Source organism: Macrobrachium nipponense, chromosome 1, assembly GCF_015104395.2.
Source record: "Macrobrachium nipponense isolate FS-2020 chromosome 1, ASM1510439v2, whole genome shotgun sequence".
Classification (NCBI taxonomy): Eukaryota; Metazoa; Arthropoda; class Malacostraca; order Decapoda; family Palaemonidae; genus Macrobrachium; species Macrobrachium nipponense.
Window position 1 is genome coordinate 12,752,322 of NC_087200.1, and position 27,880 is coordinate 12,780,201.

The 27,880-nt window shown below is 36.3% G+C and overlaps 1 long non-coding RNA gene across 2 annotated transcripts; it reads left to right on the top strand.

Moving 5' to 3' along the window:
* The first annotated feature begins 3,913 nt into the window (after positions 1-3,913).
* LOC135220094 (uncharacterized) lies at positions 3,914-27,511 on the top strand. Of its 2 annotated transcripts, XR_010315565.1 has the most exons (5): positions 3,914-4,133; positions 9,153-9,184; positions 22,154-22,270; positions 23,721-24,103; positions 27,116-27,511. It is a non-coding gene; the product is annotated as an uncharacterized LOC135220094 (long non-coding RNA). The 2 variants fall into 2 exon arrangements; XR_010315564.1 differs by lacking the exon at positions 27,116-27,511 and having other exon boundaries at positions 23,721-25,315.
* Positions 27,512-27,880: the final 369 nt, after the last annotated feature.

Sequence of the window (27,880 nt, forward strand, 5' to 3'; positions counted from 1 at the left end):
AGGCTATTATATATCTTGCCGCATGCGTCGGGTTATACTGCAATAAGTGGAATCACAGGAACCTTAAAATCGAAATGAATTACTTTTGTAACTGTGAAATTACAATAATGAATAGATGAAAGATTCGATTTAGAAAAAAAAAATCGACGTCTAAGTCCTCCCTACGATAAAATATTAATCTCAATAAGCCTATACAACCTATCGCATTGCCTCGTCTACCCCAACAGTCAAATGTCTACTGACCATTTCAAGCCCTGCGATGGATAGGTTTTCTTAAATATCTTTTTAAATATCAACTGTATCTTCCTGAAAATTTGGTACAACATGTTTTACACCTTCTGCTAATATATGGCAATATAATTAAGTACCCTGAATTAATAATTAAATACTTTACTTAGAAAATTTTCAATTTCCTCAGTATTAGCTGTAAATATACGAACACCTGTCGTTGGCTTAGCCAAAGAGTTATGAAAGAAGGCCCCTCCCACTCCTCTCTTTCTTACTCTGTCTGATACTTATGAATGGAATAGTGTACTACCATATGTTTTTTTTACGTCTTAAAAATTACACGAACTACCATTTATTACTGATTACTTTTCATAAAGCCATTTGTATGTTTTTATTTATCATGTACCTTTCTTATCTATTTCCATGAGAATGGTGTGGCAGTGGCAACTTTAGATTATCATTGGAGATCTAAATATGGAAGGAAAAAAACTGATCATAGTTTATTTAAAAGTAAGATCACTATATACATTATTTTATTATATAGATCCAATAAAGTATGTACAATATATACAGAAATTTTTACAGATTTTGAAGTAAATTTTTGCAGTAACAATGAAAACAGCATAGACATACAAAATAAAATCTGGTGGATAAATATATCAAAACTTATTAATTACAGGACTAAATATACACACGTATAAGGATATTTCAGCTCACTCCCCATCACTGTCTAAAAACAGATCGTCCTCGTCATCACTGGCGACGTTGACAACGATTGGATCTATGCAATCCCGGACGTTGTCAGTAAGCCAGTATTCGTTCGCGAAAGCTTGACTTCGTTGGACAGCTCCTTCCCACACCTGTTTAGTGACAGCAAGCCTTGCTTCCTCCAGTCTGGCCTTTAGGTCTGCCCTAGTGAAATGCCGTAACGATGAACGTACATTTAGCTTCATATGCGCCCATACCTGCTCGATGGCATCGAGTTCAGGATGGGCGGGTGGAAGCCGGACGACAATATAAACACACCTGAACAGCTTGTAACTACTGCCCCTCTAATTTTCAGCGAGTATATTTTCCAGTATATATATACTCTAAATAAACCAAGAGATCATAATAATCTCCCAAAATAATGAAACACAATTAAACTTTATTGCATAAACTAATTTGGATACATAAAACAATAATCCATAATGTAATTTAAAAATGTAAAACGCTATACGTCATAATCGTAGTGCGGTACAGTTTCATTCATATTTTGTTAAAAGGGAGAGAAAGAAGTGGGCGGCCATCTTTCCTAACGGCGTCCGAAAGTCTCAGTCAAATGCAAAGAAAATTGGAAATGTTCAAGAGTAAAGTGCCATTATTAATAATTTTAGATACTTAGTTATATTGCCATACATTAGCGGAAGGTCTAAAACATGTTGGGCCAAAATTTCAAGAAGATACAGTTGATATTTAAAAAGATATTTAAGAAAACCTATGCATCGCAGTCCTTGAAATGGTCAGTAGTTGTCTTCTACAATTCTACTTATGAATCACTCATATTTGGAAAAAGTCTTTCATTACAAAACAACTCACTGCTGATCAGACATTAAGTCACTGCAAATAAATTATGACTAGGCTTAACCAAGTAGCGTCCTGGCGGGAAAAGGGCATAATGGGAAACAGAGTTACGGACACGCCTCGTCAGCCCTGCCCACTCGCAAACTCCCAAAACTCCAGGCTCTAAAGAGGAAATGAATTATGGCTTACTTCGACCGACGAGTTAACGTTGTGCGTCATAAGGACATATTTTTCTTTATGCAAAGAATCCAGAACTGGAGGAAACTTGTGATCGCGCATGCGCAAGTTCGCCATCTTTAAGCCGTCTCCGCTTACGCAGGAATTTGGGAAGACTGACACGAAATTCTCTCCTACAGACTTTCCCCCAATTGGCAGCAAAGCTAATTAAAAAAAAAAAAAAAAAAAAAAAAAAACAATGCCCTTATGCTAAACTTTTCATCGTATCGTAAAGGTGGGTACACACGTGCGAACCGAACCTTGTATTGTAACCGATTCTTGTAACAAAAACGCAAGTGTGGACGGTTCCTCGAACCCGAACCCCGAACCCGCGAGGTTCGAGGCTCGGTTCGCCCTCCGTCCCGACAATTGTCGGTTTTTGGGCTCCGAATCAAAGGGAGGTCTCTTTGGACGTTACGCCATGTGTGGACGCGACCTGTATGACACGCGTAACAACAGAGGTTGCTGAACTTGTTAACACCGACTATGAACAAGACCGTCCATAGTAGAGTCCCTTGTTTTGGTCAGTCAGTACGTATATGTCTACCATGGCTGATGGAAGTGACGAAGAGGTCCTTCAATTTATTAGTTATTACGAAGAAAAGACTTTACTGTGGCCAGAAACTTCTTGGAATCTCATGTCAGCGAGTAATTCCCGACCATTGTATTCTACCCTTCTAGTATATAACCTTGATTGCCACCATCTTCTTTTATTTCGCTTCATCTTCGTTAAATAATGTGTATAAATATACGCGGCAGCTGCTACTTGCATGGTGGCCATCGTCGGTAAACAACCCGGACAGAGACAGACTGGTGATCGCAGTGGATTGAAATGAAGTTACGTGCTTAACGTGGTTACGGTTCGTCCTCTACATTTTGACACCTTGTAACCGTATATGCGTAACTCAGTTACACATACAAGGTTCGGCTCTCACGTGTGTACCCAAAATGTAACAAGATGACTTGAATACCCCGAGACCATTGTCAGTTATGGAAATAGGCCTAGCCTATGACACATCTACGGGATTCTAGCAACTACCTCTGAAACATAATGCTCAAAATGACGACCATATTATAGGTAACGGAATGTACTAAGCATGCACCAAAGTATTGTCGTTGAAGAAAGACAGAAGTTTATTTAATGCGAGAACGATTCAGTCGGCGTGACAATTACGTGCACCAACTGGTTTCATAAATGGCGGACGGCCAACCCACCCCAGCCCCCCATGGACAAGGAAATAACGACGAAAATTCCCCCTCGGTACATATATGAAAATATATCAATTCCGAGGTAGAGCGAATATGATATTAAAGGACATTTGTAGCTCGAATGATTTATATGAATCACGGTGATGTGATAAATATTCATAATAAGGCTGCGTGGGTCAAACGCTCGAATCGGCTACCATGGTGGAGGGGGTTCCATATCGATTCTAATTACAAATACAACGAGATCGACGTTGATTTGAAATGGTCAGAATCGATATAAACCTTTAGCTTCTCTTGATAGCCGTTTCGGTAGTGTCACTGTCCGATCCTGATTTCGTTCCCCGTCCTACTGGACGGTGGTTCGATCCCATGGGGTGGGTACGAAATTAGTTATCACTAACAAAAAATTCCCCCTCGGTACATATATGAAAATATATCAATTCCGAGTAGAGCGAATATGATATTAAAGGACATTTGTAGCTCGAATGATATATATATTATATATATATATATATATATATATTATATATATATATATATATATATATATATATATATATATAATTATAAAATCACGTATAAAATCACAATGAGTCATAGTTCGTTAGGCCATTTCAAAGCTTAAGTCGCCGGAAGGGTTGATAATAGTTCTTGATAAACTCGTAATCGGCTTGTCTCGCTCTCAGTTGCCGCCGGGACGTTGGATAAGAAAGATAGGAAATCCCCTCATCATCTTTGGAGGATAATAAGCACACCCCCCTATCTTGGATGGTCTCTTCCAAAGGGCCCCGTTGTTGAATAACCACTGTTACCATGCAACGTAAAAACACCATACAATCAATCTTCCAAAGGGCACCTTGTCAGAACATCTACTACTCATTGATGGACTACATTAGGCAGCTGAACTGATGTTGCAGGTATGATTTTCATACGATTCAAAAAATGAAAGTAGGGTTTGGTTGGTTATAGGCCTAAACTGTACAAGGATTAAGGCGTAGCCGAGTGCCGCATTTATATGGGTCAAGCTGTTGGGGAGGGGGGCGGTCTCCCATTTCCCAAAGTATTTAAAAAAGTGATTGATAACACCTGTGATAAAGTTAGCAATATAGCATACCGGTGAAAATGCTTTGGGCCTAGTGCCCAGAGCGTATCGTCATACGTAACTGAGTCATTTGGACGGCAATTGCATTTCAGTGCCTTTTTTAAGCCTGATCTGATGCATTATCCATGTATTTAATTCATAAGAAGATTTTTCACTAATGGTATGGTATACATATTGTAAGAAAAGCTAAATATAGGCCCTTGCAAATAATTTACTATATAAATTAATCAATAGGCCTAGCATTTCAACTTTGGACAAAAAAAGTCATAGGTAAATAACCGTATTTTAAAATGTAACTTTGTGCTTGGCATTTATAAACCTTATTAAAAATAAAGTTGAATATTTTTCAAATTAGGAGTAGCCCTATATACTGTAAGTCATGCAATTTGCAGCTGTTGTCTGCCGGAGCCCCATCACGTATGAGAGGGTTGCAGCTAGTTACTGAAGGGACGCTGCAAAGACCCTTAAGTAATTCGTACAGTGCACTGACGTGCTACTACCCTCTTACGGGGTTTGTTGATTCATTGAAACGATACTATGAAAAAGCCAGACATTTTTATTTGCGCAATTCTGTAATTGAGCTTTATTTTACAACGCCAACGCTTCAAGTAAATCAATAAAACGCCGTGCCTTCCCATTTCCTCTTCAATAGCTGCCATAGACCTACGTTTCAATCAAACCAGCATTACATTTCGCACGGGCTCTTACTCGTATTGCAGCCCTGTAGGCTAAAGGTATGGTGCTTTGGTGCTAGACAGTACGCCATCCTCACCGCAATAGTGGACAGGGGCTGTGGAGGGGTTTCCTTTGTCCTGTATCATTGCTTTGTGTTTTAAGATCAGGATAGCTTCTCACAAGAGTACTCCGACCTGTCGCCAAATACGTAACCATGTTTCATGTTTATTAGCCTCTCATTATTTTATTTGCATAGGTCATTCAGCTCTGAAAGGGGCATTGAGGGTGGGTAGGAAGAAAACGTTTTATGAACTGTTCAGTAAATGTGACTTTTTTTTTTTTTATGGACTACTCAAAGTACCGTAAGTAAACTTGCAAAAAGTGCATACATGTATTAGTGGTAATGCCTTTTTTCATCGGTAGTATAGTAATCATTGGCTTAGCGATGTCATGTTCTCTAACCAGAGTGATAGTTTTGATCTGGGCCTTAAATAACACCCACCAAAAAATGTCAGCTCCTAAGCATTAGTTCAGTATATATAGTTATATATATATATATATATATATATATATATATATATATATATATATATATATATATATATATATAATATATATAGCTTAAAAAATCACAGTAGATGCACGTGACTTCATAAATAAGCGAATACCACGGGAAAATGATAGTCGGAAATCCAAGCGCTTTCGTCTTTATTCAGGTAGCTCCTTGACGATGTCTGAATAAAGACGAAAGCGCTTGGATTTCTGACTATCATTTTCCCGTGGTATTCGCTTATATATATATATAGTATTATACTATTATATATATATATATTAATATATATATATATATATATATATATATATATTATATATCTATATATATAATATAAAATATATTAATATATATTAATAATATATTTATAATATACGGTGTAAGTCATGTAAGTATAAATTATCGACCCTTTATATGATGACATCAAATGTCTGTTTGCAGAATTCGCACACATTTTGAAGCACATGCTCAAGTTTATATATATATATATATATATATATATATATATATATATATATATATATATATACTATATATATGTGTGTGTGTATGTATGTATGTATGTATATATATACACATACATATATACATACATACACACACACATATATATATGATATATATATTATATATATATATTAACTTAAGAATGTGCTTCAAAATGTGTACGCATTCTGCAAAAAGACATTTGATGTCATCACAAAAAGGGTCGATAATTTATACTTACATGACTTACATCAAAGTTTCTGGTTTTCGTTTCAAAATAGCCAAAAGCGAGCATTGGCTACGCAAATTCCAGAATTTATTTTCCATCTATATAGACCCTTGGCTATTACGCAAGTCATAGCCTGCCCTCAGTTTATGAAGAACAAAAATAGACCGTTGAATGTTTTACTACATGTTTCGTTATGAGAGAGAGAGAGAGAGAGAGGACGGATACAGCTGACGCTACGGGATGATACAAAATCTATAAATATTTTCACGTCCGTAATAATCTTTGGGTATCGAATTTCCTGACACCTTTATCCCAAGATCGCTTATCTGATCATATCCTTGGGGAATTAAACGTGTACTCATTTTTCATCCGCCAAGACTAAGGGTAGGTGTTCAGAGACTGTGCAAATGACACGTTCAGAGACAAAACTTGCAATTAACCGAGATCCGGTTGTTCTAGGAATCGTTTGTTGTTACAAGAGCCGCATCTTGCCCTCTTTCTTATCAGATGTACAGGGCTGTCATTGGAAAACTTATCCCGGACGCTTCCTGTCTCACCTTCCCAAGGATTTGTTTAAGATTTGTTGTAGGAAGACCACTACTGCTGCTTGGAAAGTATATAAGTAGATTATCATTATAATTAGGATTCAACTAGATTGTTAAGTTACATTTTCAGAGTTGCAAGGATGACCGGAGGGAGTTTTTTTTTTCTCTCTCTCCCTTAAATACAGGGGTGAAATTTAGAGCAACGCAAAATTCAATAAGTTGGATAGAAGGGTGGGAAGTGACCAAGAATAAAACTGCATTTTGGGGGCGAGTCGAGAACCATACACTGCTGTTCATGACAGGATGTAAGCGGTAACTGCTTAGGGATAGATGATTTACGCATTATACTCGGCGAACCACTATCATTGGTGGAATATATCTCATAACTGTCCAAAACACAGTTTCATCGGTCAGATAAATGCATTCGAGACCACAACATTTACAAACTCCAAAAGAGTCCCTTTTGCTCCAAACATTATATTCCTATTTCTAGTCAGATTACATAGAACCCACAAGTAGCGTTGTTCGTTGTTTTATTAAAGAATACCTTAATTTCCCTCGGCTTGTTTTAATAGCGTGCATGCTGTTTTACCTTTTAAGTGTTTCTGCAAGTTTATCAATATCAATACTATCATTTCCAGCAGTTCTCTTTCCCATTTATTTTTATGGCCACATGATATCACTCATTTTCAGACACCTCATTATGGTTTCAGATATTAAGTTATATATGCCCCTCGAAATCAATTTCATTTTACCAGTTCCACAAATGTAACAGAAGTATCAGGACAACCTTCCTCACTACCAAAGTAAGACGAGTGTCGTCTGGTAACCAGAATTGTAGTAAATCGTAGGTGTGGATAAAAAGCAACTTGCGTGTGTGTGTTAAATCTACCATCCCTTGAACTGCAAATTAGAATTGTTCCCAAATATACAAAACAGTAAGACTGAATTTTACATCTGTTGAAGAGTAAATATACACCTATGTGGCTGTACAAAAGCTTCTATTGAGGGATTCGTTACATTGAATTTTGATTGTAAGTAGTCTGTAACACTTAAGTTTTGCAAATTTTCAAGTTTCGTAACAGGTTATGCGGTGTATGAAAATTTAAGTATGAGAAACATACGAAGACATCACGTAGGGGGTTAATGCCATCAGTTCACCTCACTGGTTTTTGCATCGTGCCTACGGCCCTTATCTGCAACCTCTTGCGTTCCCTTTACCGTACCTCCTTTCGAAATCTCTTTCTTCCATCTTACTTTCCACCCACTCCTAACAATTGATTCATAGTGTAACTGCGAGGTTTTCCTACTGTTACACCTTTCAAACCAATTTCCCTTTCAGCGCTGAATGACCTCGAAGGTCCCAGTGCTTGGCCTTTGGTCTAAATTCTATATTCAATTCAGTTCATTCGAAGGGAAGATTAACTTTTAAATGATTTTCAACTTAAAAATGCCGCCTTGAAAGTCGATGTAATATTTTGTATCGAAGTTCTTGTATCCATACTTTGTCAAATGCATTTGGTATTATATCTACGTACTAGGTATTATATCTGCATACTAGGTTGCATAGGTACTTTCGTCTCGGTGATAGTGCAATTCTTTCATATTGTTGCTATTACAATTTGGGTTCCACTTCCTTCTCTAAATTCATATCAATTTTTATTGTGTAACTGATTACTTTCTATGAACAACGCTAATCTGTTGTTTATTATTTTTTCCAATATTTCACCAGGTACTTGTAGTAATGATACTGGTATATAATTCTCCACCAGACACGTATCCTTTCCTGGTTTGGGTATCAAAATCATTATTGCATTCTTGAATATGATTGGAAAATATCCCATTTAGAGAGGCCAATTGTATATTTGATTTTCTTTTTCCAAATGCAATATCTGGTAAATCTTGAATTATTGTTAATTCCACTTCTTCCAGATGCCTTTTGTTTAAAATTTGTAATTAGTGTTTTGATTTCTCATTACTATTTTCCTTGTCAGTGGACAGCGTAATATCTGCTGCATAATTCATTAACTACTGCCTTACTGTGGTGCAAATAACATAATATTAAGGGTATTGGGGTATAATTCTAGGTTTAAGTATTTATTAGTATTGCAAGATAATTGTTAGTGTATTACAGTAAAGCAAAGTACTGGGAACACTGCAGAAGATGAGAGGTTGGTGACTAATGTTAGCGTGGCCTTTTGTTTCGAGTCGAGCGATCGACGGTGTAGTTTATCATCCTGTAATAACGTTCTTTTACATTTGAGTCTTTTACATTTGAGTAGTGCCATGGAAGTGTATGTTAATGACTAAAATGCCGTCGTTGCTAATAGTGGCCTTTCTTTTCAGGATTTGGTGCTTCAGCTGAGAAGGCGATGTTCGTGAGTATATCTGGTATCGTAGATGTCTCGTAGTCAAGCCTGTTAGGGGAGAAAATAGGGTGTTTGGTTTAGATTGTTGTTGCAAAGCACCAAATTTGGACCATATCTTCCTCATATACTAAACTATTGATTTCTGCCGTGAGCCAAGATAGACGAAGCCTGGGGACTAAGTAATATTGTTATGAAACGACAGATGCCCACTCTTAATTTGATCCAGAATTTTTCAATTACAGGCCATTAGTTTTGAAAAGCGTACAATTTCAGCAGTTTTAGACCTTCCGATGTATTGCAATATTGATAATGTTTAGCAGAATATAATAATGGATAATGAAAAGTGACATTTAATTAAGATATTTATATATAACAAAACAGATGGATTATACATATCATATATCAAAACCTATACAAAATTTTACATAATGGACTTAAAAAAAGTTTGGTTACAATTAATATTTTTACTCTTTAGTCTCTTGAAACTAAAAATCAAAACACTTTATAATTTGTTTAATGTTTGTATCGGAACTGATGAAAATAAGTTGACTAGTGTGGCTCTTATAACAATGTTTACAGTACTTCAGAATCGATTTTTCGAATTGAATCTTTTACTATATTTATGCATTTCAAATATTACTTGTTACTAAACTACTTCGAAACCATATGCAAGAAAAAAAGGGGGCGGGGGACATTTAACAGATTTTTATATAGAAAAAAAAAGGATTATATATATTATATCAAACATGATAAGACAATTTTCATTAGTAAACACAAAAATGTTGTTGCAATTAAGTTTTTATTTTAAAATTTCATTAAACGAATAGAAAATCAAAATACTTCGTAAAGTGTTAAATGCTCTTAATTAACATAGCAATAGATTAAAATAGCTAGACTAGTATGTCTGTAAGCAAATCTTCATATTTGATTTTTCCTGTTGAATATTGAAAGACATTAATGAATTGCAGATAATATTAGCAAGAGCTAAATATGGTAATTCTAAAGAATAGTTCCGCACGGACTGCAAGGAACGTAACCGCGTATACGACATCCACTAGGGATTGGGGCGTCCAATGTATTTCGCCGTGTTTAGTACTGGCCCCCGGGGGTTAATTAGAATTGTCCGAATAAACATTACTTAAATTTCTTTTTTCAGGAGGTAAAACTGCATAGAAAAACCGCAACCGTCATAGTCTAGTCTAGAGTCTAGACCGCCGCGGAATAGTAATATAGATCTACCCTAAACGACTTCGAAACCATAAGGAAACAAATATTAATATAATAATTCATATTTACAATATAACTTATGATATAATTTAAGGTAATATAGATGAATACATATAGTTTCATGTAAAACTGAATTTATTGTCCAAAATTCACTAAACATACCGACATTCACTTTAAAAGACCTAAAACCATGTGGCCTTCCTCACCATTATTATTGCATCCGCCTTCACACTGACAGAGGCTGGTGCATCTTACACTAGCTCCGTTACACTTTCACCGTCCTGCACAGGACTTCACACAACTGCAACGCAATAATAACGAAAAGGCAGATGAAAGAAACATCTGTGATAGTACTCCTTAAGGGTTGCCATTCACCTTTGTCATCTTTCCGCCAGCCCCAACCACTGACGTCAGGGATAGTTTGCACAGGGACAGTTGCTTTACTCCAGGAAAAGCTTGCTTGTAATGGTGCATGTTTCACATGTTGGAACAGTGTGCCACCTGGGTTGGTGGGATATTCTCCAAAGACCTGCATCCGTTTGTAAATAATTGATGTATTGCTTCATTTACACCCACTGCATTGCATCCCATCCTGTACATGAGTATAACTAAGCGTTCAGTTCCATTCATACAGGCTCTGTTAATGACAGTAGGATCATTTGTCAAAGCAGTGTGTCAGTGAGGTCTGGAGTGCAATTCCAAGCTGCCCAAGCTGACTTTTTTCCGTGAGATGTATCACAAACAGTGAGGCAATGAAAAAAGGGAAGTGCCAAACATCTTGCTTATCCAAGACACCTGAGGATGGATGAATTGCAATATCTCGATATTTTTTCCCAGTGCCAAAACCTGCCCAAAGCTCTTTTGAGACCAATGGTAATGAGATGATGGGCACCCAATACTACAATATCCCTATCAACCGTACGAATATACGCTGCAATGGTCCCCTCTTTTGCTGCTTGTACTAAATGAACAAAGATCCTGGTGTCAGCTTCAATATGGTTGCATGGCTGCAGATCAGCTAGTTCATGTGATCTATTGGAGAGCACTTTGTCAAGGTAAGTACTGAGGAGAAGTTTCCCATTCATATCATATTTAAGTGTTAGTGCTTACGAACAAAAAAGCTCCTTCTAAGTTTTCAACATTTTTGAGGAAGCCATTCCAGTCACTGGGATTTTTTGTGCTTCCATCACCAATCTTGTTCTAGCACTTGTCACACGACGTAGTTGTGCCTATGACTTTAGGTTATATTTTATCTGGATAAGTATCCCATATAGCATCAATACACTGGGTACTATTTTTTATTTGTGTTTTGAAATATGGGATAATGTGTAGTATGACATACACACTGAAGGTTTTTGATTTTGTAGGGAACACCATGTGGACAACTACTACCATGTCCCAACACCACAACAGTGACTTTAGAATGGCATTCTGGTCGATCTGTGGATGCCTTGATACATTGAAGAATGTCTGATTTTACACCTCTTCGAAGCATACCTCTTGACTGCTAGGTTTGGTGGTTCTCCAATTCTCATATTTGAAGAATTCTGTTACACTTGCATCAGGGCATGAGTGGAATGAGAGGAAGAGCTGTATGTGTTTATAAAGCCATATGTGTTTGTATGCCTATGACTTTGCCCTTTTTGGCTTTAGTTTGATCATGGAGGTTAGCAAATGTCAGGAAGTTTTTTTCTCTTAATGGTATCAGTTACTGGTACTTAATATTTAGAATCTCTCAGCGACATATATTTAATGAAGTTTCTTCCCAACTTCCCTAATATTACATAGAGATTCAGAAACTGACTGCTCCATCATAATTTGTGTACCGAAAGCAATAAGCTCTTTATTTGCTCTCAGAAATGGATTGCCCATCTTTTCAACTGTGTTCATAAATGATAGCACATCCCTTTGAAATATGACCTGTAAGCTATGTCCTTCCTCATGGTAACTTGTAGAAGAGGGCTGTTTGTCATGCACTGATTCAAACTCCTTAATAATACGAGCACATTCAGGTCCTGTTAGTATGAATAAAGTCGATGCTTCTGGGTTTTCGCAGAGCCCTGTTGCACCGCCACGCTGCTGGAGATTCTTGTTGCTCTGTTCATGTGCTTGATCTTTCAAAATGAGGCTGAACATTCTAGCAGATTTCTGCACCACAAAATTGTCCTTCATGAATTGATCATACACCTCAGGGTGCTTATGATGAAGCTGCATCATATTGCGGACATGAAATGGAAGCCAACGAGCATAGTTTATGTGGTCTAATGCATGAAACCAGCCACACAACTCATCACAAGCTTGTACATATAGTTTAAAATCACCCTCTCTTAATGAGCGCACGAAACTTAACATCAGCATTTCAACTTCCATGACGGTGGACCAGAATATGAATTGTGGTACAGTTTGTGAATGTTTATCCCACTCCTCAAATGACTGAAGTGATACTGTAGTTTCCTTGTCATAATAGGCTGCTTGCTTGTACATTTAATGTGATTCTCATTAAGAGTAAATTGTGCATGTCCAGAAGTCAGTGCTTCTGCTTAAGATAAGATCGTGGTCCAAGTAGAAACCCGCAGTAGCTTATCCATCATTAGATGCATTTTATCCTCAATGTGCAATGCACCATCATGACTACCATTTAGTCTACTTCAAGAGTGTCTATATATTTCCACTGGAGCAGTTTGACTATTGCATACAGTGGCTGATCTGTCCCAAGAACACTTGTTTGTCCAGGATTAAAAAACTTGGTGCCTTTTATTGATAATTCCATGATGGAGATGCAGCTTTTTCGGAAGAGAGGATATATGCCTATCTCTGCAGGAGGTTTAACACTCATCACTAGTCAATTTTGAGTTGTATCCAGATCACACAATGATATCATCCTTGCCAAGTTTTTCCTGTTTCAACAGGTTAGATGTATGCTTCATCCAGGCCTCATCTTCAACCCAGGCATATGTTTCATCGTCAGATGGTCTGAGAGGATTACCACCAATATCTGGCGCAAATATCACCAATATCTGGTACCAATATATCAGTCTGAGCGACAGCATCAATGTATATAAGAAAATAATGATTATGCTGATTAAAAAAGATATATTCTTGAATTGATTTGGCTACTAAGAGTGTACACATGATTTTTTGTATGTTATGCAGTAGTTGCAGCTAATTCTGTTCTTTAAGAACCATAAATTCCTCAATTATCAATGTTTTTTAATGAAATTATCAGGTACTGTAGAGGACGAATATTATGATTATTCAGTGAATCTGAAAGTCCAATATCTCGCATATTTTTTGCTCAGAAATTTTTTATGAGTGATAAGTCAGATGGTTTTATGAGGGACAAGTAGATGTTTTTCTCGGCAAATGCCGTTAAAATATTTTCAAGAGAAAAAGGTATGAAATATTTTGCAAATTTCAGAGCTAAGAGTATATTCACATGTATTCTTTACAACTGGTGAAAATTTCCTACATGTATGTCAATAATAGGGGAGTTAACGGTTTTTTAAAGCGGAGAACTCGCCACGGATGGTGCCTCGCTTCGCTCTTGGTGGTGATCATATTCAATCTTGGATTGTGACGACCACAGAGGGACCAAGTCTTGGCTCCCGGCAGAAATTGAGAACCAATGATGCGAGTTACTCATGGGCCAATTTTGGTGCTTTTGCATAAAAGTGAAACAAATATCCCTAACCCCCCCTGACTATCGAAGGTTCTTGGTAGGATAAATTTTTAAGTCCAAAATTCTGTAATACATAAGGACACTTTAGTTCATGTAAATATCTGTAGCCCGCGGTTTCAATTTTTTCAACCTTCCTACTTCTATGAGGGTTTAATGAACTTGGTGAGATAATTTCCAAAAGCTTAACAGCATTTTAACTTTTAAAGTTAAGGGGTAGCTTAAATGTGCAATTATTTGAATGGATAGCATTTTAAAGTTTACTCTCCAGCTAATCAAACAGTTGACAGTCTGGTATCTTCATTGCTGTTGAAATATAATTAAATTTTTTTGCACTATACTTTTTAGCAATTTTTGCTAGCTGTTTTATCTGGGTGGCGATGCCAGCTCTTGCAAAAGTGGAGTGCCAACTGCCAAGTTGAACATGGTAGTAATTCTGCCGTGTATGACGGGAAGGGCGAACTATAAGTAAAGCAAATTATTATCATTGGTTATAACCTAGGTTTGCATTATGCATTGATGTCTTAATTCCTCTAGTACCATACTAGTTTAATCGGCCGCAGTTTTAATCCTAATTTGTATAGGCATGTGAACTTTCATTGGGTGTCAACTCTGTATTAAACCTTTATGAAAACTAAGTTGAATAGGGGGATGATTACTTGACACTATGGTCAAGAAGATTATGATTTTTGTTTCCATTAGAGGTAACAGAATTTTGGTTAACTCAAGGTTCTTAGGTTAGTTTAAAATTTGGAATTAGAGAATTAGCTTAATGATATGAATCTACGAGATTTTACTAGTAGTTAATATTAGAGGTAAATCTAGCTAATAACTTCTTTGGAATTTGCAGTTTTCTATAGTATTTTGGGCTTATGAAGAATTTACCATTAGGTTTGGGGGGTCGGCTGTAATTTACTTTGGAACTACCCTGCGGTAAGGGGACCTGTTGGAAATGTGGGGTTTTGGGTGGGGGAGACCCCAAGGAGAATTATTACCCCAGAACTCCATCCTACTGTAAGGGGGACTGATGGGAAAGCGGGATTATGGGTGGGGTAAATCACCTGGGAGAAGGTTGTAGCGTGTTGTGTTAATTCTTGTTCTATATGACGTTTGGAACACAATAAACCGAAAATTTAGCAGTTTCACAGGCAAATTTCAGCTACTACTACTATACCTAATGCTACTGCGCATGCATTATGTCATAGGGGAGCTTTTGGTTCACACAGACATCTAAGTGATGGAAATAGTGCAGGGTTTTTTGGGGTATAGACCGATGAACACTTATCCAACCAATCAGGTTACAATCTTTAAAATTGCGGATAAGGTGAAGTGCAGTTCTGCTATCCCCTTAAACATTGCTAACCTCCTGTAACCCCTGTAGCGAGCATGCGCAGCACATAATTTCCTTCTTGCCAATATGTACAGATTTTCTTGCCAAGAATCTTGAAAATTGCAGATAAGGTGCAAAGCGCCATTCCACCACCCCCTTAAACACCCCTAACCCCCTCCATTCTTTCGACCAATCTCAGGCCTGGTCACCTACCCAATACGCCTTAACCAAATTTCGTTGTTTACATCAGTTAACTACGAGTTACAGTCCAGTCAATACTGCTGTCCTTTTTATTCTTAAAGTAGCCCAATTTTCCCCATTAAATTTGATCACAGATGTGCTAATTAACATGATTCAAGTTTAATTGCTTCAAATTATTTGCATTATACCGTCGTTGCACAATTTTCATTGAGAACATTGGGTTTTTGCCTAACCCAGATGAGGAACGAATGAAGACTCGGTGTATTCACTGCTTAAGATTGGTGCTTTTGTGATTTACAGTCACTGTTCAAACATTATTCTTGGTGAGGTCATTCTGAGTGATGTCTCTGCACCCTCTTTTGGTAATTCTAGCTAATAACTCTGCGCCTGCTTTTACCTTGGAAATGATTTTTCCTACTGTTTTAGTGCTTATGATAAAGAAGCAGTATTAATCTTTTGGGGGTCAACTGTTATTTACCTCCTATCTCGACCCAACAATGATGGGTGACTGGATATTGGGGTCTTGGGTGGGGGACACACGTTAACAAAGCGGCCACGTTTGTGTTCTGGTATGGGCCGAAGAATATGCAAACCCTCAGGGAGCCTTATGTTTCATGGAATGGAGAGGCTGAGCGAAAGTAGGGTAGTACATGGTGGAGGGTGTAGAAGGTATGAGTTGGTAAAGAAGGGTTGGGGGTGTTAATAGAGAGACCTAGACGTAAGTAACAATTGATCAACAAAGATGACTTCTACATCATAAGCACTGAAACTGTAGGAAAAATCAGTTTCCAAGGTAAAAGCAGTCGTGGAGACATCACTCAGAATGACCTCAGAGACATCACTCAGAATGACCTCACCAAGGTTAAGGTTTTAACAGTGACTGTAAATCACAAAAGCACTTGCCTTAAGCAGTGAACATTCTAGTCTTCATTAGTTTCTCATATGGGGTAGGCAAAAACACAAATGTTCTTAACGAAAATTGCGTAATGATGGTATAACACAAATATTTTTGTTATTATTACAATTATATAAACTGAAATCATGTTAATAAACCTGTAATCACATTTAATGTGGAAAAGTCTTCTACTTGAAGAATAAAAAGACCGCTTTGTTGACTGGACCATAACTCGTAGTTAACGAAACCAACAAAATTGGTTTGGTTGTAATGGGTGGGTGACCAGACCTTACCTTACAGACCTTACAGTTCGTTCGGGTTGCCCCAGGTCCCTCAGTGTGAGGCGCCTCTAATGTCTACCAGAGAGTTGCTAGTACATCTTCCGGTATATTTTGCATCTTCCAATCTTGGATGGTCTGGGATGCAGTTTAGATATTTGTCGAGCTTATTCTTAAACACATCTACGCTCACTCCTGATATATTCCTCAGATGAGCTGGCAACGCATTGAATAGACGCTGCATTATCGATGCTGGTGCGTAGTGGATTAATGTTCTGTGTGCTTTCCTTATTTTTCCTGGTATAGTTTTGGGCACTATTAATCTACCTCTGCTTGCTCTTTCTGATATTTTTAGTTCCATGATATTTTCTGTTATTCCTTCTATCTGTTTCCATGCCTGAATTATCATGTAGCGTTCTCTTCTCCTTTCTAGACTATATAATTTTAAGGATTGTAGTCTTTCCCAGTAGTCTAGGTCCTTAACTTCTTCTATTCTAGCTGTAAAGGACCTTTGTACACTCTCTATTTGTGCAATATCCTTTTGATAGTGTGGGTACCATATCATATTGCAATATTCAAGTGGACTACGAACATATGTTTTATAAAGCATAATCATGTGTTCAGCTTTTCTTGTTTTGAAGTGCCGTAACAACATTCCCATTTTTGCTTTACATTTTGCCAACAGAATGGCTATTTGATCATTGCATAACATGTTCCTATTCATCATCACACCAAGGTCTTTAACTGCTTCCTTATTTGTGATTGTCTCATTATTAGGTCCCCTATATGCATATAGCTTTCCTTCTCTGTCTCCATAATTTATTGATTCAAATTTATCAGAGTTAAATACCATCCTATTTACCTCTGCCCAATCATATACTTTGTTAAGGTCTCTTTGTAGAGCGTTCCTATCTTCATCACAAGTAATTTCTCTACTTATTCTTGTGTCATCAGCGAAACTACTCACTACCGAATCCTTAACATTACTGTCTATGTCTTCAATCATAATAACAAACAATATTGCAGCTAGCACCGTACCTTGTGGCACACCGGATATTACCTTGGTTTCATCCGATTTCTCATCGTTTGCAATAACTATCTGTTTTCTGTTGTGTAAAAATTCTTTTAACCATCTTCCTACTTTATCTACGATATTGTGTTTTCTAATTTTCTTTGCTAATATATTATGGTCTACTTTGTCAAAAGCTTTTGCAAAGTCTAGATAAACCACATCTGTTTTCATTTCCGCTTTTCATATTTTTGAATATGTTCTCACGGTGGACTAACAGTTGGGTTTGTGTACTTTTTCCGGGTACGAAACCGTGTTGTCCTATATTAAACAAATTATTTTTTATTAAACTTAAATTGTTTCATAATATTTTTCTTCATTACCCTTTCATACACTTTCATAATATGTGATGTTAGACTCACAGGCCTATAATTACTTGCCTCTAGTCTTGATCCACTTTTGAAAGTAGGGGTGATATATGCTAATTTGTGCTCATCATAAATCTTGCCTGTATCTACACTTTGTCTTAATAATATTGCAAGTGGCTTTGCGATAGAATGAACTACTTTCTTTAACAAAATAGCAGGGACTCCATCCGGCCCTGCAGCAGCTCCATTTTTAATTTCATTAATTGCCTGCACAATATCAGCTTCATTAATTTCTATGTCAGCTAAATATTCACTATTTTCGTCCCTTACTTCTATATCATTATCTTCATTATCTATTCTAGGGTGAATTCTCTCTTATATCGTTCTGCCAGTATGTTGCAAATTTCGTTTTTTTCATTCGTTAATCTCCCTTCAATTCTCAGAGGGCCTATTTCTATTCTTCTTTTATTCATCTTCTTCGCATATGAGTATAATAGTTTGGGGTTTTGCTTGATATTTAATAGTGTTTTTTCTTCCAAGTCCCGTTTTTCATTTTCTTTTGATTGTATAATCTTTTGTTCTGCATTTTCTATCTTACTTTTTAGTTCTATAACTTTCCACGCATTTTTTTCTTTTGCAAGACCTTTTTTCCACTTTCTGATTTTCTGGAACAAGATCCTTCTGTCTCTTGGTATGCATGAATGATGTTTACTTTTCTTCTTCGGTATATATTTATCCACTATTTTCTCCAATATTTTATATAATATCTCCGTATTTACCCTTATGTCATCACTTACGAAAATGTTATCCCAATCTTTGTTTAATTCTTCATTAATTTCTGACCATTTTATATTTTTACGGTAGAAGTTGTATTTTCCATATCCTTCCCACTTTTTCATTTCTTGCTTATCTCTATTTTCACTTGCTTTGGAATGAACTGTTAATTCTATGACATTATGATCTGAAATACTCGCATTATAAACTATTATTTCTTTAACATAATTCATCTCGTTCACAAATACTAGGTCTAAAGTATTTTCCTTTCTTGTTGGCAGGTGATTTATTTGTTGAATGTTGTATTCTAGTAGCATATCTAATAGCTTTTCAAATTGCCTCTTATCTTCTGCACTACTATTACTCTCTTTTTTATATGTATAAGTACAACCACAGTCTCCTATTCGTTCTTTCCATTCTAACGAAAGGAAAGAATTGAAGTCACCAGATAGGAGAATAGTCCAGTCCTTGTGATTTCTACATATATCATCCAATTTTTCAATTATTAAGTCAAACTCTTTAGTATTAGGAGGTCTATATATTACTATGTTCATCAATTTTTCAGATTCAAATTCTACCGCTATTAGTTCACATTCTGAGTTACTATATTTCTCATATATTTTTTCCTTGTTTTTGTCTTTCCCATATATTGCGGTTCCCCCTTGATTCCTATTTTTTCTATCTGATCTATAAGTTTGGAACCCTTTTATTTGATCATCATTCCCAGTCTCTTGGGAATACCAGGTTTCACTTATATTCATTATATCTATTTTCTTTTCATTTTGGGTTAGTTCTTCTAAGTACTCTATTTTTCTTTTGAGTTACTCGTAACTAAACCCTGTGCATTCATCACTATGATGGTTTGCGTGTTTTCTTTTCTCTTCATTTAATATTGGTAGTAATAAGGATTTTCCCATGTCTCTTTCCTGTTCTGGTATGTTGTTCTTTTTTTCATTTCCAGAAATTCTGACATTAAAAAAAAAATCCAACTTTTCCATAATATTTGATCTTCCTTCATCATAATTATTCATTTTGTGTCTGAATCTGCAATTTTCTCCGTTCTGCAATATCCTCTTGCATAATAAATACAGTTATTATCTCTTGAGTAGAATTTCGGAGCTGATGCTTTGAAATTTTTGCTGACACCTCTGCATATCTCATTGGTGGTTTGCTTTTCTCTTTTACCTGATATTCTTGATTTCTCTCTTTATTTATTTCTTTCTTATTTTGGATTTTATTACTTGGTTGGTTATTTATTTGATTATGATTCATGGCTACAGGGTGCATATATTTGCATTTTTTGTCGAACTTACATCCTTTTCCTTCTTTTAGGTTTTTACATATTTTTGGATGCAGATCTCTGCAATCATCCCCATAGCCATCTAAGTATGCACATTTACCATATATTTCATAGTTTTGACATACCTTAGGATGTTTGTAGTAACATCTTTCTCCAAATCTGCAATTCCCTCTTTTCAAAAGGTTGCAGATTTTGTCTTTCTTGTCTATTTTTTCCTCTTTCCCGTCATTGTGTAGATCTGGGTAGAGCCTCTTCGGGATTTGCTTTTCTGTTGTCATATCGTAATTTATTTCTTCGTAGGTATGCTGCTTTATTGCCTCATATGTAGTATCAATGAGTATCTCTGCATCTATACTTTTATCTTGTTCTTTGTTTTCCTTATTTTTTTCTGTCATTTCATTTTTGTTTACTTCTCTTCCGTTTTCCTCTTCTTCTTCTTCTTCTTCTTCCTCTTCTTCTTCATCCTCAACTATTTGTACATTCAATCTTGATTTAATAACATTGTCTATCCATGATAGACATGTTGAACAAAAAATTCTTGTATCTTTTCTCAAATCTTGCATTACCTCAGCACACTGTGGATGGGTCGGAATGTTGCATGCAGCACATTTTCTGATTAGGTTTTGTGGATTGACTATGCTATACCAAACCTTACACAGTTTGCATGCTTTTGGCATTCTTTTTCCTAATGCATCATTAGGATATTCACAAGATTCACCTTATTCATTTTCTTTGTCGGAATATGTTGGTTTATGTATATTTTCTTTATGAGTCTCTTGACCACTTGGATTTTATTTGGAACTTCTTCAATTATTTTCAAGATGTTTTCATTAGATTTGTTCCAGTTTGAAGGATTATATCCTTCTAATATATCTATGAATGCTTGGTCAAAAGAATGGCGGGGGGTTGTTTAAGGGGGTGGAGAAACGCTTGGAGGAAAACCATTATTCCTCCAAGGCCTTATCCTCAATTTTGAAGATTCTTGGCAAGAAAATTTATCGGCAAGAATGAAATAATGCGATAGAGTGCTCGCCACAGGGCCTACAGGAGGTTAGCAATTTTAAGGGGGTGGCGGAACTGCACTTCGCGCTACATTTTCGGTTTATTCATCTATTTTCGCTTATATTTCCTGTTCCAAACGTCATGAAGAACAAGAAATAAGCAACCAGAAAACTATAAGAAACTGCAAATTCCAAAGAAATGCCCACCGCAGAGTTATTAGCTAGATTTACCCTTCTTTTACTTTGGAAATTTAATTTTCCTAGAGTTTTAGTGCTTTTGAAGTAGAAGTAGTCTTTGGTGATCAATTTTTATTTACGTCTAGGTGTCTATACTTAACACCCCCACCCCATCTTGACCAACTCGTACCTTCTATACCCTCCCCAAGTACCCCACTTTCCCTCAGCCACTCCCTTCCGTGGAACATAAGGCTTTACCAGAACAAATGTGGCCGCTTTGTTAACGGTGTTCCCCACCCAAAACCTGAATTCCCAAAGTCTCCCATCATGGTTATATAGAGACAGGAGCTAAATAACAGTTGACGCCCAAAAGATTAATACTGCTTCTTCATCAAAAGTACTAAAACCTTAGGAAAAATCAATTTCCAGGGTAAAAGCAGGCGCAGAGTTATTAGCTAGAATTACCATATTAGGCTGTATAGGTTTTTTTTCTTTTTTTTGTAGGCACTTGTTTTACCTAAGTAGTTCTAATAGAAGATTGAGCACTGGCTAAACTTAATAGTAAGATGTTTAACACATCAGTTGATGTTAAACAAAATTTTTGACAAAAGTCAGTTGTAAGTTGTAGGTTTACTGAAGCTTTAAATGAAAGTTTGATGTTGGTATAGAATATTAGTCTCTCTGTAATTAGGTACTATTCTGAGTGCTTGGAAAAGCAATGTATTCATATTTTGTCTTTCAGATTATGCTAGTTGGAGAAGAAGAGCACTAAATATAAGACTGTTTATGATCTGGAGATGAACATAGGAGCTGGAGGGGGAACAGACAACTTAGTCTTGTCCTCATACTGCAACTCCAGGTATATAAGTAGTTGGAAGTATGACTGGAATACCCTTATGAATATTGAACTATCCATATAGTTTTAACTGTCTGTAAATATCTTGAGTCATCTTTTCCTGGTTTTGGCATCTTAAGTAAATGATAGTGAAAGTTAACTACTATGAGATTCAGGGCCTCTGTAACATGGTTTTTTGGACTTTGCTCCTTATCAAAGCATCCGATGTAGCTGAAAGTTGACATATGTATATTTTACAACCACACAAATTTTGTCAGCATTATCAATAACCTAAACCCGATCGTTTTAATTTTTATAGAGAAAAAATTATCTAGCCAACGCCATGGCCAATGATTACGAGCCAAGAGTCGAAAAACATTCATTACGTAAGCAATGTAAACACCTTTTAATGTAATGTTGCTCCGCCCATCCACCAGACAGAAACTCATTCACCTTGTTTCATCGGCTCTGAAACCCAAAGACTTTATGAATGGCGGAACGATACATAGATGTGGGAGGGGTATCTGTGCTAGTGTAGTAATACTACTGTAGCAGTAATGCCACAGCAGTATAGCAGTAATATACATAAATTAAACATTTAGGCCAACTGCTGGGATCCTTGAGGATCATTTAGCACTTCTTACAACTACTCGAGAATGCGAGAAATGAGTTTTTATAGCCAGAAGTTAAATTTTCTAATCCAACAATGCCCATGATAGCCTTCAGTGTTATCCTGAATTACAACGAGGCCAAAGTGGGTGGAGCCTCATGAAGTCATCATCCTGAAGATAATTATTGGTGAAGGTTTAAAGCCAAAATACGGTACCGGTTATCTTTTTTTGTTCAGTAAATAGGTAGATAGCCAATAAATAAAAATTGCTTGACATTGGATATAGCAGTTATCAAATCAAGCTTGTCTACTATGTTTTTGAAAATTACCAACTATTCCCTACATATTGTCAATCTGATTGTGACCTATAAAGTAGACTGTAATTTCTTAGGACACTTATTTTGGGAGTTAGACTAATAATAGAAGTGTTTTTGTATTTATTAACATATTTTGTTGGTTTGTTCATTATGACAATTATCAGTGGAGAGGTTTCAGAGTTCATAAAGGTGTACTGCTTTGCTTGTATTTAAATTTGTATATCATTGTTGCCAGAGGTATAGCCTTCGTTACGTATAGCCAATCATCCATCGAGAAAGAGTGAAGAAATACTGTCATAAGTTACGTAACGAGTGCGTTCGAAACCTTTTCTCTGAGTAAGTTGGCCCGTCTTCAAAAAAAGTCACTTTTACATTATAAGTACAAAAATTTTTCAACCTACGTAATGCAGAATACAGTCAAAATTTATGTGTAGATATGTGTATTCTGAATAAGCGTTATATTTATGAAATGCATAAATAAAAAGTTATTGCGAAAAAACCGTGTTACAGAGGCCCTGAATCTCATAGTAGTTGGGTTTCTTTACAGGTTGGCGTACTGGTAATGTACGACATGTCATGACTTCTATACCAAGCTGCAGCTTGGCGAGCTAACTTCCATGTCTTACGGATACGAACCTATGAAAGCTTGTATATAACCTCGTAGCTTGGAGAGAGTACTTTCCGGGACTTAAAAATACAAAGCTATGGAACCATTTATAACCTCATATCTTGGAGAGGTAACTTCCTGCGACTTAAGGATATGAAGCTATGAAAGCATTTATAACCTTCTATCTTGGAGAGGCTACCTTGCTGTGGTTGGGAGAGAGAACTAACCAGGAATTACGGATAAAGCTATGAAACCATTTATAACAATGCTTTATCTCTGACTTGTCTGCATATTTAGGAACTGTACTTGATGTAGTAATACAGGTAATAATCTTTGTCCTTAAAGTGAAAGTTTCTTTGCCCCATGAATGCTTACATAAATACCTTGAACTAGTGGTTTTAATTCTTCAATTGGTGGAAGTTTAATAGGGAATTTGGTTTTTTTCTTGACTCCTTTGTGTTCCTTTGACGTTTCAAAATGTTAACACTGACAGGGCGCACAGTGAATTGTCCCTGTATCCATATTACATCGTGATTTTAAGTTCCTTAGTGGAATATGTAAGAAACTGAAAGGGGACAATGTGTATCCATATTACATCTTCATTTCTGAATCAGACTGGTCCCTAAATCCTTGAATATTGGTAAGGTGAAGTTTTAAAGGGATGTGGCTAGTATTCCATGCAGGTTGCAGATTTGGCATGGAACTTTAATCCCAAAAATGTGTACTTGAACATTTTGAACTGTTGCCATGTTTTAGGATCGAATAGTTCAATATAGAAGTTGACTTAATTTTGAATCCTTAATTTTCAAAGTTCCTTTGGTAGTGCTGAAAGTAAATTAAAGGGTTTTTATGCTAAAGGTGTGTGCATAACCCTTTGTCGTAGCCTCTAATGGCTGTTGAATGCCTATTCAGTGCACATGACTTGATTTAAAAGGAGCTTAGTACTTGAGTCATTGATTCGGACAAGGATTCTGTCTTGTTAACTTAGTACTTGACTTATTTCCTTACCTCCTGTAGTCCCTGTTAACACAAGTAGTACTTAAAACAATTAGTGTTGTGTAGTTCACAACATTCTTGATTCTAAGTTTAATATGAAATTTGTTTTATTTTGAATGATTATTATAAAGTTACGTCTATGAAGACAGGTTTAGCAAATGGAAAGGTAGACTGAGACTGTCAACTGTCCATGCAGCCACATAAAAATGTCAAAAAGCTGCTTTCAAAACCCTTTAATTTTAGTAATTTAGTTTTGGAAAGGTGTGTTTGTCACTTTATCCATAATGTCAGTAAATGTGCATGGAAGTTTTTATATCCCACGAAGTGCCTCAGCGGCGTGATCGGTATGGTCTTGACCTGCCACCTCAGTGGCCGCGAGTAAGATAATCGGGCATTCCATCGAGGGGGTTAGAGATGTGTATTTCTGGTGATAGAAGTTCACTCGCGACGTGGTTCGGAAGTCACGTAAAACCATTGGTCACGTTGTTGAATAACCACTGGTTCCATGCAACGTAAAAACACCATACAAACAATCTATATCCCAAAAATGTAATTTACCAAACTTTTGATAATCTAAAAAAAATGAATGTTTAATACAGAACTAGGCTTGTATTGTGTATCCTATTGGTTCTTATAGCTCCGTGGTTGGTATAAAGTAATTTGAATATAACTTGTAAATACTGAACCCCATAACCACTGAAAATAGTGTCGATTGTGGAAGTGATGTTAGTCTCCTAACAAACCTGGGAAAGGTAGATTTATTAGAAGGGTAAAGATCTTTATACAGAGACTAGCTATAATGATTTTTGGCGTTGATAGAATGTATACTACGAAGGATACTAAGCATGTGGAAACAATTGATAGAATGTATACTACGAAGGATACTAAGCATGTGGAAACAATTGATAGAATGTATACTACGAAGGATACTAAGCATGTGGAAACAATTGATAGAATGTATACTACGAAGGATACTAAGCATGTGGAAACAATTGATAGAATGTATACTACGAAGGATACTAAGCATGTGGAAACAATTGATAGAATGTATACTACGAAGGATACTAAGCATGTAGAAACAATTGATAGAATGTATACTACGAAGGATACTAAGCACGTAGAAACAATTGATAGAATGTATACTACGAAGGATACTAAGCATGTGGAAACAATTGACAGCTTTTAGTGCAGAAGACAAATATAGAAGTAACATTATGCCTGATGGTAAAAGTGGGATTGACAAGATCAATATCTTAATTTTTTTTAGTTTAACATTGTAGGTCTACTGAAGAGTGAGAAGCTTAAATTGAAAAATTGGACTAAAGCATTGGGAATTTTGCTATTCAACAATCCATTACTGCAACCTTACTTTGTGTGAATTGGCCTGTGGATAACTGGTCAGTGGCTAGAGTTACCCGGAGGCCGGTGTTCTTAACAATTATGGAAAATAGTATGTTACAAATGGTGGCTTGTCAGGACTACACGTAGATATCTGCAAGTGTGCAAAGGCATCGCAAACCTGTAGTAACAATGCCATGCATAAAATTGCTATGTAATAAATAATTTGATGCAAAGGACATTAACTTCAAGTGGCTTTGAGTTGGCATTCCTACTATCTCCCAGTTGCTGGTGTGATTGTGTTAACAGTGGTAATGACATTTGTAAATTTTCCTGTGCGTAAATGAATTGTCAAATAACTAAATTACATGAAGGATGTGTGTTGAATTCAGGTTGTCATAGCTAATACTGAAATATTTTTATCATTCGAAACTTTACCTGGGCTTGAATGCTTCCAAACCAGTTGGAAGTGATACCTTGACTTCAAAGGTGAAGCATAAGGTATAAGCGTGTTGAAATATGTCAAGTGTTTGGAGTCTTGGAGCCTGCCTTAATTGGATGAGAGAGTGACTAGTCTGAACCTGACCCAATAAAAAGTGCTTTGAATGTTACAGAAATGTACTTGGCTTCATGAGTATTGATTCACAATTGATTTTTAATGTGTAGAACCAATTGCAGACTAAAAATGGCAATGAATTGAACCTCGTCTGATAGTTTTAAGTTTATATTGATTGTAAGGGAGCAGGAAATAAGATCATGACCGTAACAAAAGTTTGATTACAATATGGTATTTCTTTTAATGATTACATTTAAAGGTAAATTAATAGGATTTGAAGTAACTAACCAAGCATGGCGTCACCTTAAGCTCATTTATAAGAGATTTGTGATCTCCATGTGTCAACTTAGAACCATATCTGTTGACAAACGATTGTTATGAAATGTTTGGTAAAAATGTTTTGTTGCAAATAAGTCCAGATCATTAATGATTTATTTCTTTGCAGGTGGAAATACATGTGAAAGATCTTAGTTGACTATGACGGTTACAACTACGAAGTGTATGTAGCTGGTTATTCTAACAAAGATGTTAACATATCGTGATATTCAGAAGTGCATCATAACCTTTCCACGAGTCGATTGTAATAGGTAATTGGTAAAAACTGTGTCGAGCTTTCCTCATCCCGTCATAATTATACAGACAATGTTGTGAAATACAAGCTTATAAATGGAGGTGCGTTTTAAAGAGTACGTAAGGAAAGACGAATAACTCTGGCATTTGATTTTGGACCGTTTTGGATGTGAGGTCTGATGGAAATATTTGCCTTTAGAATTCTGAAAGTCTCTGATTTTTTAAATATATATCAATATAAATACGATTTTTGTCCATGGTCATTGCCATTTTTTTCCGGTAACTAAAACGTTAAATCTTGGTTAAAATTCTGCATAAAACTATCAAACTTAGATGAATGGGTGTTATGGCCTATGCTTGTAGAGGTGTATGGTACTTGCAACTGAATACTGAAGACGTAACTGTAAGCTTTCGGATAAGTTTTGTAAGGCAGTTCCCGGCTTACGACGTTCTGAGGTTACAACGCTTTTCAAGGATTGATTGATTGATGCAAAAAAGTACCATGGCGTCCCAACAACGCTTTTCAATTATATTTATCAAAATTTATTTCCATGTTTAAGACGCATGTGCAGGGTTACGCCGGCCACAACACTGATCTGGTAGAAGAAATAGGACTCTAAAAATGCAAAATAATCAATAT